The sequence below is a fragment of the Ambystoma mexicanum genome, chromosome 4q (genome assembly GCF_040938575.1).
Source record: "Ambystoma mexicanum isolate Mex_15411 chromosome 4q, UKY_AmexF1_1, whole genome shotgun sequence".
Taxonomy (NCBI): Eukaryota; Metazoa; Chordata; class Amphibia; order Caudata; family Ambystomatidae; genus Ambystoma; species Ambystoma mexicanum.
Genome location: NC_090928.1, coordinates 828,231,847 through 828,242,329, shown reverse-complemented (window position 1 = coordinate 828,242,329; position 10,483 = coordinate 828,231,847). Strand labels below are relative to the sequence as shown.

Here is a 10,483-nt window from a genome sequence, read left to right as displayed (position 1 = left end):
TGTTAGAAAAACACAACCAGATTCTGGATATAGATTTCTGCTTGCTTGGATCTTCTGTCTAAATAAGAAGACAGCATCCTTAGTGATTGAGTATAGTGGACGCAATGTTTGTCTAACTTGTATGCCTCATAAGCAGGGTTTTACAGGATATCACAAAATCAGCTTTCCAAGTTCCTTTTAGAAGGGAGATTTGTGTGGGCACTCAATCACTCACCAAACAATTCATTAAATAATAAGTCATGTTTTTTTTCCACATAATTTACATGAACATACATGCGCATGCTCACCCACACACACTTGGGACGAAAGTATGTGCCAATGCCCTTGAGATCAGACTGCTGGAAAATGCTCTAACTCTCAATCAATTACTCAATCCCATACTTTATCTGAGAGAGTATGGAGACATTGCTAATGTGATTTATTGAGAAGTTCCATTGATACACTAAATGTGCATATGTGTATCTGTGTGTCATTGTGCATATCTGTGTGTATTGTGTTTGTATGCAACTAAAAGGAAGAAATGCTTTATTCTGATGGTATGAGGATTCTCAAAATAAAACTGCCCAGGAAAATATATTTGCCTAACCGATTCTTCCCAATTACAGAATCCATTGCGTGTGTGCATAGCAGATGAGTCAGACACATCCCACATGCCATTCATGATTCTCAATGGTTTGTGCTCGGGGACATGCTGGTATGTGGCTTCCATATCAAAGGCTTAGTGCAGTGGGGAAGGAAATGAAAACACTCGGTTTAGAGACTCTGATGTGCGCTTCACAGGATGAGATGGAAATGCTCATGCAAAACATGAGTGTTTCCATTATTGTCTTATAGTTTTTTTTTACCTGCAGATGCTATGTAAATGTACAGAATGCATTAGCAGTTAACTTCACTTTAGGGCCTTTCACTTCTAATGTACATTCTGCATCAAGTTTGATAGTGGGTAGTCCCCAGCCCTACCCGCAAGCATTGGTGCATTGGACTCGAGCAGACGTGAGTATTGGGCTTGAAGTGGCAATATATAATTTCCTGGATATGCCTAATTATTTGCCTGAACTTGGAAAACCTGTGCAGATTTTTGGCAGTTTTTAAAATAAATGTAAAACCTTTCTTTCAATGGCCATCACAGAGATCATAGATGTGCGTGGCAAGGAGGCTGGTTGTACATCCTTGATTTCCCCTACTTCGTTCAACTCTTCACCTTCAGAATTTGTTTTGTTCTCTCTCGTGCCCTTCTTGCAGTTACCTCCACAATATATTATTTTAAAGACTTGTTTGATGAAGTGATGTGCTGTGGTCAGTGGTCATTTTAAAGAGGTCTTTGCAGAAGACATATTCAGAAGGTGTATTCAAGTTGTCTTCACACACAGACAGACTAAACTAACACATTCACAATACTTCCAATGTTACCATGGTATAGTATGCCTCAGATTATTTATAAATACCCAGGTTCAAGAATTGCAAATATCCTCTTCCCACCCTTTACAATCGTGATTAATATAAATACATATCAATGCAATGTTCAATTGTACCGGTATTTTACTTCAGAGGACAGCTCATTGTAAATGTGACAATTATAAAGAATAGGAGTAACACGCTGTGCTCAGCTGTGAACATGTTGATGGTATACCTTGGTTTTAGGTTTATTTAGTCAAAGAGAAGCGACTGTTGTATTTCTTATGAATGATAATGGGAGCATGATTTTGTATGCAATGTCAAGCCAGCTCCGCTCCCTGTTTTGCATATTGCTTGGCTCCTATATAACAGGACATTCAGGTAATATGCCTAAACAAATGTGGGCATTTAATCTTTTGAATCAATGTTAACAATCTGTTCAAAGGGCGTACAGATAGCTTACAACATTCACAATCATGGCCTCTTACCAGATGTTCAGAGCTAATCAGATTTCTGCCTGTCCATACTTCAAAATGTGTTTCGAGAGTTCAAGGCACAATATCAAATACTATACACTGCAAGACAAAGGTGGAGTGGGTTCAACCAGTTCTTTGACTCCTAGCATATAGTGCCTACTTAAATAATACAAATATCTTCTGGTGGTTCGTTTGTTGAAAAGCCAAATCATCATAATGGAGAAAGAATTCTGAGATTTTGAGAATTGTCAAGCTCTATGATTGTTCAATAGAATGTGTATGTGTGTCCCACTGCTGCCACACCTGTCTCTGGTAAAGCATTTGCCCAACTTCTGTCAAATGTCTAAATCCTATTTAGATCGGCGTATCAAACTTGGAGTCTACAACCTTGGAGTAAACATCAGAGACATGCATACACGTCTGACAGTTAAAAATGCTAAAGTCCTAATCATGCTGGCAATGAATTCACATTTTACAGGCAGCATATCAACAGTTTCATAAGAAGCACCAACGAGTTTGGAAGAGCTAACACATCTGGAATCCATTGACTCATGTCTTGATCCTGCTGTTTACTTCGATAATAAAGATTCAGAGGATTACATTATCACCCATTAATGCTGCTAAAGAAGACAAATGATACAGTATTGCAGACATGGGCCCGGCAAGTGATAAACTTAAAGAACATTTTGATGCCAAATAAGAAGGAATATTATCAATGATTCTTGATTTAAAATTGTGTTACAGACTATTAACACATTTGTTTTTTCCTTTATGAAATGGTTTCTTGCTCCAGGAAATTCCATGCCATGTATTTACTCCATGCACTGTTTTCTATTGCAGATAAGCATTCCTTGGGTCTCATCACGAGTTTGGAGGTAACCCTTAAATGCGGCGGTAGCGCTGTTACCGCTGCATTTAAGGGTCCACCAAATCATGGCTTTGGCTGATTTCCCCCAGCTCCGAGCTGGGGGGAAATCCGCTGAAAATTTGCCAATTTTCGGCACGTTTACCGCCAGCAGGAAATCCGCTGGTGGTAAAAGTGCAAAATTTCCCCATTTAGCCCAATGGGGAATGGGGAATTCCCAATGGGCAATACCCGTTCCGCCATACCTGTGATCCGGTGCTAATAGTGCCAGTGGGTTTGGCAGTAGGGCTAATAACGACAGCGCTATTAGCGCCGGCGTTACCGCCCAACTCGTGATGAGGCCCCTTGTCATTATTACATGTAATTTGGTGGTATTTTAAAAATATGATACATTTAAAATACCACTTGATTGTATTGTTACCACCATACCCTCTAAGGAGAACTACCCCATCTAAAAAACACGTCATATAAAAGTCCACCAGCCTAATGTTGAGTGTATGCATTTAACAGGACCTATGGGTTCTCTGAGCCTCAATTCTCATAACAAACTGTACAAAAACATATAGGGTTCTATTACCGAATATGTACATCAGTGGCATGGCAATTAGCACTAGGGAAAACAGAAAACATTGTCTTTGTGCAAAAAACTATATTTGTTTAAAACATTGTGCAGCAGGACAATGTTTGCTCTAGTGCAAGGAAAACCGAAGCCTGACCAGTGTACTTGCCTGTCCCCAAAGAGGACCTTCAGGGGGAGCCAGTACAATTCCCCAGATAATACAAAGAAGAGCAACAGGATTTTCATGACCTTTTCACATGGAAACCAAAGGCAGAAATGCTCTGATCACGTCACAGGCAGGAGAAAAGCGTTATCAGCCTCACCACCCCTAAAAGGGAAGCATCCGCCCTGGCCAGTTGTTCATAGGAATAAGCTACATCCGAGACCTAAGAGAAGGAAACCTTGAAAAACAAACTAGAGCAGTGGCTGACACCCATTCAGAGGAAATAACATATGAACTGCAATCCAAGTTGGCACCTGCACTTTGTAAAGGCTACCTCCAGAGGGTCTGAGCTGCACAGTTCCTCTGCCACTAAGAACATACTGGCCCATAATGTGACTGATCCAGTCATTCAAGCTACAGCCATTTAAGATGTCAAACATTAGAGTCAACATCCAGCAGAGCAATGGGATGAGGTTTAGGAGTTGCAGGGGGGAATTTGGAGATGGAGAAGGAACAGTGTTGACATTGTAGGAGGCATGAGGTGAGACATAAGGAACTGTGGCTTAAGGGAGGAGGCTGAAGGAAATTTGATACAGGGTAGAAGATTATGATTTAGGCAAGAGTAAGACAGTAAGGAGGTGGTGACGAGTAATAATGGGAACATGCAATAGTAGGAGAAGGTTTGAGTCGGTGGGCGAGAGGGAGCTAAATGAGGAGAGGAAGGATCACAGAGGACATTGACAATTACAAAGAAAAGGGGAGACCATGAAGAAGGAGATAGTATGTTACAATAAGGGAGAGGTGAAGGCATTTGCTGATGTGAAGTTTGGAAGTGATAAAAGATGAGAAGGGATGTTGAGGAATGTATCAAACTGGAGATTTGAATGAGAGTTGAGGAGAAAACGTGTATTTAAGAGGTGGATAGAGCAGACATAATAGGAAAGGCTGACAAATCCATCTTGGAGGATGTTGGAAATAGAGGTGAGGAGTAGGAGGAGGAGATTGAAAGATAGTAGGTCAGGGTGGTGACAAAACAGGAAATAGTAAAGAGGGAGGATCACACCCTCAACTAAAAAGGTGTGAAAGGAGGTTGACTGCAGTTTCAATCAAATGGTGGAGCACTGAAGATTCAGGAAGGTGAAAACGAGGAGAGGAGTTGAAAGAGATTTCCCCAAAGGCATAACACTGTTAATATGTGTTGATGAGATAGACAAGAACAGGGTATTGGGGGCTAGAACACATGCCCTATTATAGTTAGGTGACAGGAAAAAGCAGATTCAGGCTGTAGAGCAACTCCAGTAGCCTGCCTCCTGGTGCCAGATTCAGTTACAAACCCAACTCCTGCTTTTTTAAAGGTAATCCACACAAGTACGCATAACCCCCAATGAAGCGGTGAAGAGCTCAATCAAGGATGAGATCATTAAGTCAAGCACCTGACTAAGGCGCAACGAAGAATGAGTGAAAGGTAAAAAATAGGCAAAAGAAAATATCAAGAGACTGTTGCCTGAACTGATAGATGTCTGTTTAAATGCCAAAGACTTCTGTTTGAAATGTAGTCTTCCATTTGAACGACAGACTCATTTGTTGAAACTCCAGAGACATTTGTTTCAGCCCCACACAAGATCCTTGCAGAAATGCTAAGTGTTCATTTGGACGTGCATCCTTTCTATAGAAATAGAAGTGAAACATATTAGATGCCTTTTATACCTAGTCTGTCATTTTAAATATATATATAGTTTTTACAGGTCACAAATTATCAATCCAACCTGCAGATGTAGAATTGCACACTCGTCCATAAATCAAGATTGCATTTGGTTAGCTTAGGATTTTCAAAGAGCTGCACTTTATCTACACAGAAATGCTATCTTTTCCCATGTGTTACAAATACGACTTAGTGTTTAATACATTGAGAAAGCAAAGTGAAGTTCCCATTTTACCTGCTCAAGCATTCTATTTGGAATGAACTGTCACTATAGACATTAACTCCCAGTCCACTCAATCGTGGGACTTAACAGAAAATGGCTCTACAGTGGATATGTTCATTTACATTGGGGGCAAGGTGTTCATACTCACTTTTGAATAATTCTTTAGGGCCAAATCCAGAAGAGACCTTCAAACAATCCCACGGAATTCCCATGGAACTGGCTCCTTCTGATATCTTTCTCCGTCTTGGAAAGCTAGTCCACCGAAGAGTACAAGCTTACTCATGGATAAAACCCAATAAACTCCAGATAATATCCAAGTTTGGCTCGCAACGTTGTCTGCAGCCAGCAAACCCATGCTCTCTCTCGTACTCTGTGCATTTATTTTTTTGTAATTGAAATCATTCCCGCACAATGTCATTGTGACCTCACACTTTTTTATCAGTTTATTTATTTTGTATGTATTTATTGCGTGACCTAGCTTCAACAAGTGAAACTTTACACACATGAGACAAGCTAAAACAAGAAAACATACAATCAAACTCATTCACATGCAAACAGTATAACAATATTTAAAAGACTGAGCAAACTGATGAAAAGAAAATTTCAGATATAAAATTCCTGAAATTCTATATTAAAATAATCTCACAGAATCTATCACTAAACCTTTTACAAAATTCATCATCATTATAAGCAGTTGGTCAGTTGGCTCCAAGAGAAAATTCCACCATAGCATTTCCCATGTAAACGGTGGTCTAGTTTTAAAATACAGAGCAAACATTTTGCTCCTCTGGCTAGCAAGTACAGCACACTCAATGGCTATATGTTTTACAGATTCAATGCACTTTTTACATAGGTGGGACACTCAGATGTACGACTTGAGCTTGGACTAGAGAAGCTCATCTTCACGGACCTCAAACCCATAGATAAATGTAGGAACCAAAACTTGGTTGTACATTTTCAACACTGGTAGGAGGGAGAAACACGCATATTTCCTATTGAATACTTGCAGTTTGGTCACTGCCACAATTGCTTCTAGTTTAAGAGCCTGATTCGCTAAACACAAGGACCTCTTGGCCCGTATCACAACACCAAGATACTTAAATTCAGTGACCCCCTTTGTTCTAAAGTCATTTATGTACCAAATAAAATATCTCTTCTTAGCTGTTTGTTCCTCACACTGACCATTATATTGTATTTATGGGTGTTAGGGAGAATTCTCTGTTCAGGCTGATTGTCCTAACCTATTGAGTCCCCCAGCAGCTTTGCTGGATTTTTGGGGTTTATTTTTTTCTCCTGCCAAGAGTAAGACTCCTTATCCTTACACTCTCCCGCCGGAGAGTGTAAGGATATTTGGCGTGTTACAGCACAGAGTACAGCACTACTGCACAGGTAGCATTTTTATGCAGCACCACTACATGGGTGTGGTGCATTGCTATATGTGTTGCCAGAGTAACATGGACATATAAGCAAAGACAGGCTATTCAGTCAAAAACGATTTTTACATATAAGATGCAAATCCATTTTTACAGTTAAAAGCACACATCTGCACATTCAAAATGCACACTATTTTTCACCTGAAATGCCTATGTTGCAAGAGACACATTTGAAAATGAATAACTAACCTTATTAACAACTAACCTGACTAATAAAACTTCATTTAACATAACCCACTAATAAAAATGTGTCTCGACTGCAGAATTAGGCCTACTCTGAAAGTGAACTTTTAAACGCACATTCATTTTTTCTCTGCTGCTCTGTCCACATAACTACAGGAAGCAAAGAGCTCGAAGGAACAGGAAATCAGTTTGTTACAATTGCCACTGTAGAAGTGAGCCATTGTGTAGTGAGGGAGGAGATGACATGATTGATTCTGATTGGAGCAGCGTCATAGCAAGTATCATGCTAGAGGCTGTGATTAGAACTTTGCTGGGGAAGCTTGAGAAGAGGGGGAAGAGAGTCGACATCTTGCAGAGCTGGGAGAAGGATCTCTTTCCTGGCTGGGGCATTCCTGCTGCAAAAGCTGAGAGCTCCAGACAATAACCCCGGTTTGAGAACGGCAGATGCTTGTTTTCACTGGGGTTGATCTTCAAGGGAGCCAAATTCAGAAAGAGAATAGCCGGAGAAAACTCATGCTGAACAGATAAGGTAATTACAGAAGCGAGTGGGAGCTGTGCGAAAGTGCGCGAAGCTGTTCAGTCAGTGTATTAGAGGGAGTCTCAGTCTCTTATCAGCATATTTAATGTTACCAATTGAATATATTCTCGCAGCTCTCTGTTCATTTTATCACAAATAATGTTGTACCATTTTATTTATTTCTGTAAAAAAAGTTAAACTGTGTTTAAATGAAATTTCTATAATACAAAAATATTTGAAAACAGATAGCTAGTGTGTATTACTTTTCTCTTTCATTTTGCATGGGGAAAGGTTTAAACGTGGGTAGATTTTTAAACAGTGCAATTGTCATTTTAAAGCAGATGTGTGCATGATTCTATTCAGTATGGACAGTTGTGAGTGACTGTTTGTAGCATAGCCTGTTGGAGGTACATGAGTCAACGGGAAGAGAGACTCTCTGGACATAGTTCCCTACCGTATATGAGGTAGTGGAAATTACCACAAAAATACCACAATTGCCCATACTGAAGGGGAAAAGCCCATGTGGACTAAATTCTCTGCTAGGAAGCGTGCTGCATGGGAGAAAGGTCTGAGGCCACAGCAGGGAGGGTGACATGTCATGATGGATCAACCTGCCCCAATGGAAACACCTACTGCATACTACCGGACCAAAAATATGGCTGCTGTCCCATTGTTGATGCTGTCTGCTGTGTTGACCACGTGCACTGTTGCCCACCGAGGACCGAGTGTGACCTGATCCGTAGCAAGTGCAACTCTGAGGCCGGTTCCAGCCCCCTGCTTATCAAGACCCCTGCACTGGAATCGCTTGTCATGAAGCCCTGGTCCCTGAAGGAGATTGTTCAAGATGTCCAGTGTAATGATACCACAACCTGCCCAGATGGGGAGACTTGCTGCCGTCTTGCATCTGGGGAGTGGGGTTGCTGCCCCTTGGAAAAGGCAGTCTGCTGTAATGACCATGTCCACTGTTGTCCCAGTGGCACCACGTGTGACACAGAACATGGACTCTGCAACGGCAATGGTCCATCGGTCCCATGGTCCATAAAGACACAAGCGAAAGATAGCACTATGTTTCGAGGTTTGCAGTGTGACGAAACCACCCAATGCAATGTCGGAGATACCTGTTGCAAAACTGCATCTGGAGGCTGGGCTTGCTGCCCTCTGCCACAGGCTGTGTGCTGTGCTGATAAGGTACATTGCTGCCCTTCTGGCTATACCTGTAATGTGGAAGAAGGAACCTGCCTACAAGGGCTCCAGGAAATCCCTTGGCTGGCTAAATCCCCAGCTCAGTTTCTTATGGAGACTGGCAGCCAATCAGTCAAGTCTGATGAAGAGACCTCCTGCAAGGTTGAAGAAACATGCTGCAAAGATCCAGGTGGAGACTGGACCTGCTGCCCAGTGCCTCGGGCTGTTTGCTGTGATGACCATTTGCACTGTTGTCCAACCGGCTATACCTGCAATGTGGAGGAGCAAACCTGCGCTGAAGGACTCCATTCTATGCCCTGGTTTACCAAGGTCACAGCTCACATTGAGGAAATGGCACCCCGTGGCAAAGCTGTGGCCTGCGATGATACTGCCAGCTGTCCTGATGGTAGTACTTGCTGTAAGACTGTATCTGGGGGTTGGGCATGCTGCCCCCTGCTCAATGCTGTTTGCTCCTCTGATCATGCGCATTGCTGTCCCAGCGACTTCACTTGCGATATCGAGCAAGGGACTTGCAGCCAGGGGAATAATTTGGTTGCTTTGTTCACCAAGACGCCAGCTATTGTAACAGAGCTGCACCGTAGCTTGGAAGTACGATGTGATGATTCAACCAGCTGTGCAGATGGAAATACTTGCTGCAAAACTACTACAGGCGAGTGGTGGTGCATAAAACTGCTACCTGTGCAGTAGTGCTGTACTCTGTGCTGTAACACGCCAACTATCCTTACAAGAGTCTTCTTCCTTTGACTGGTGGGGATAACCAGTTTCACCGTCTTTTCGCCTTCCCGACGTACCTCGTGGCCGCCTTGCCTGTGCCAAGCACCCCGGCAACCGGGATACCACGTTTTACCACGACCGCGAAACAAAGGTACCACCTTTAACCGGAAAACTCTGCGGCTGGTTTCTTCCCTGGTAGTGCAACGACCTTCATCTTTCCTCCAATTCGAGATCTTCTCTTCCCCTGGACGACGACGCAACTTGCACCCACTACCAGGAACAACTGCCACCGCTGGAGGAACCTTCCCACTTAAGGTACCGTGTCCCGCCTGGCTTCCCTTGCTACCGACTGTACGGGGTAGATTTAGCCCCCGGCTTTCGAACCTGGGTTAGCCTGGGACACCCTGGCTAAACTTTCCTAAAGCCTCTCTAAACTCTTTTTGAACCCTCTGCAAAACTTTCTAAGCCTAGTGTAACTGTGTTATCTTGGGCGCATTTGTGCTCTGCTCTCTAAGGGTGGGCCCATCCTTTGGACTTTGGCTCACCAGTGACTTTTGCTCTTCTGCCTTGCTAACAGTGTTCCTGAACCTTAGAGTGGTGTACCTTTTCCATATTCTGGCTTTTTCCCTCCCTTTCTCACAAACGTATTGGAGTGCCACCTAGTTAAGCGCTCACCTCTGTATGAAAATAAGTGGTGTTTTACTGTGACTTATCTGATAAGAAAAAAGGGGTGTATATATTACAATAGTAACTGTGTTTAGAATATTTTACAATAAGAGTGCTGGAGTGTTTCAAATAGTGTGTTTTTAAATAAATAATGATATACATTGATACCAAAGCTCTGGTCAGTGTTTGCTTGTATTGTTGTATCTGAGTGCCTATTGTGTATACTTTGCATACTGCCTAACTCTTCTTGAGGGAAGTCTGACTGCTCAGCCACAGCTACCAGGTAAATCTGGGTGGTACAGACTGCTACCAAGTGGGTTTACTGCCAACACCTGTAGTCTTAAATCGTTTGCAGTGTTCCCTAAGGGAACTGCACAGGTTTCT

At 42.4% G+C, this 10,483-nt stretch overlaps 1 pseudogene; it reads left to right on the top strand.

Moving 5' to 3' along the window:
• The first annotated feature begins 8,038 nt into the window (after positions 1-8,038).
• LOC138467297 (progranulin pseudogene) lies at positions 8,039-9,406 on the top strand (annotated as a pseudogene).
• Positions 9,407-10,483: the final 1,077 nt, after the last annotated feature.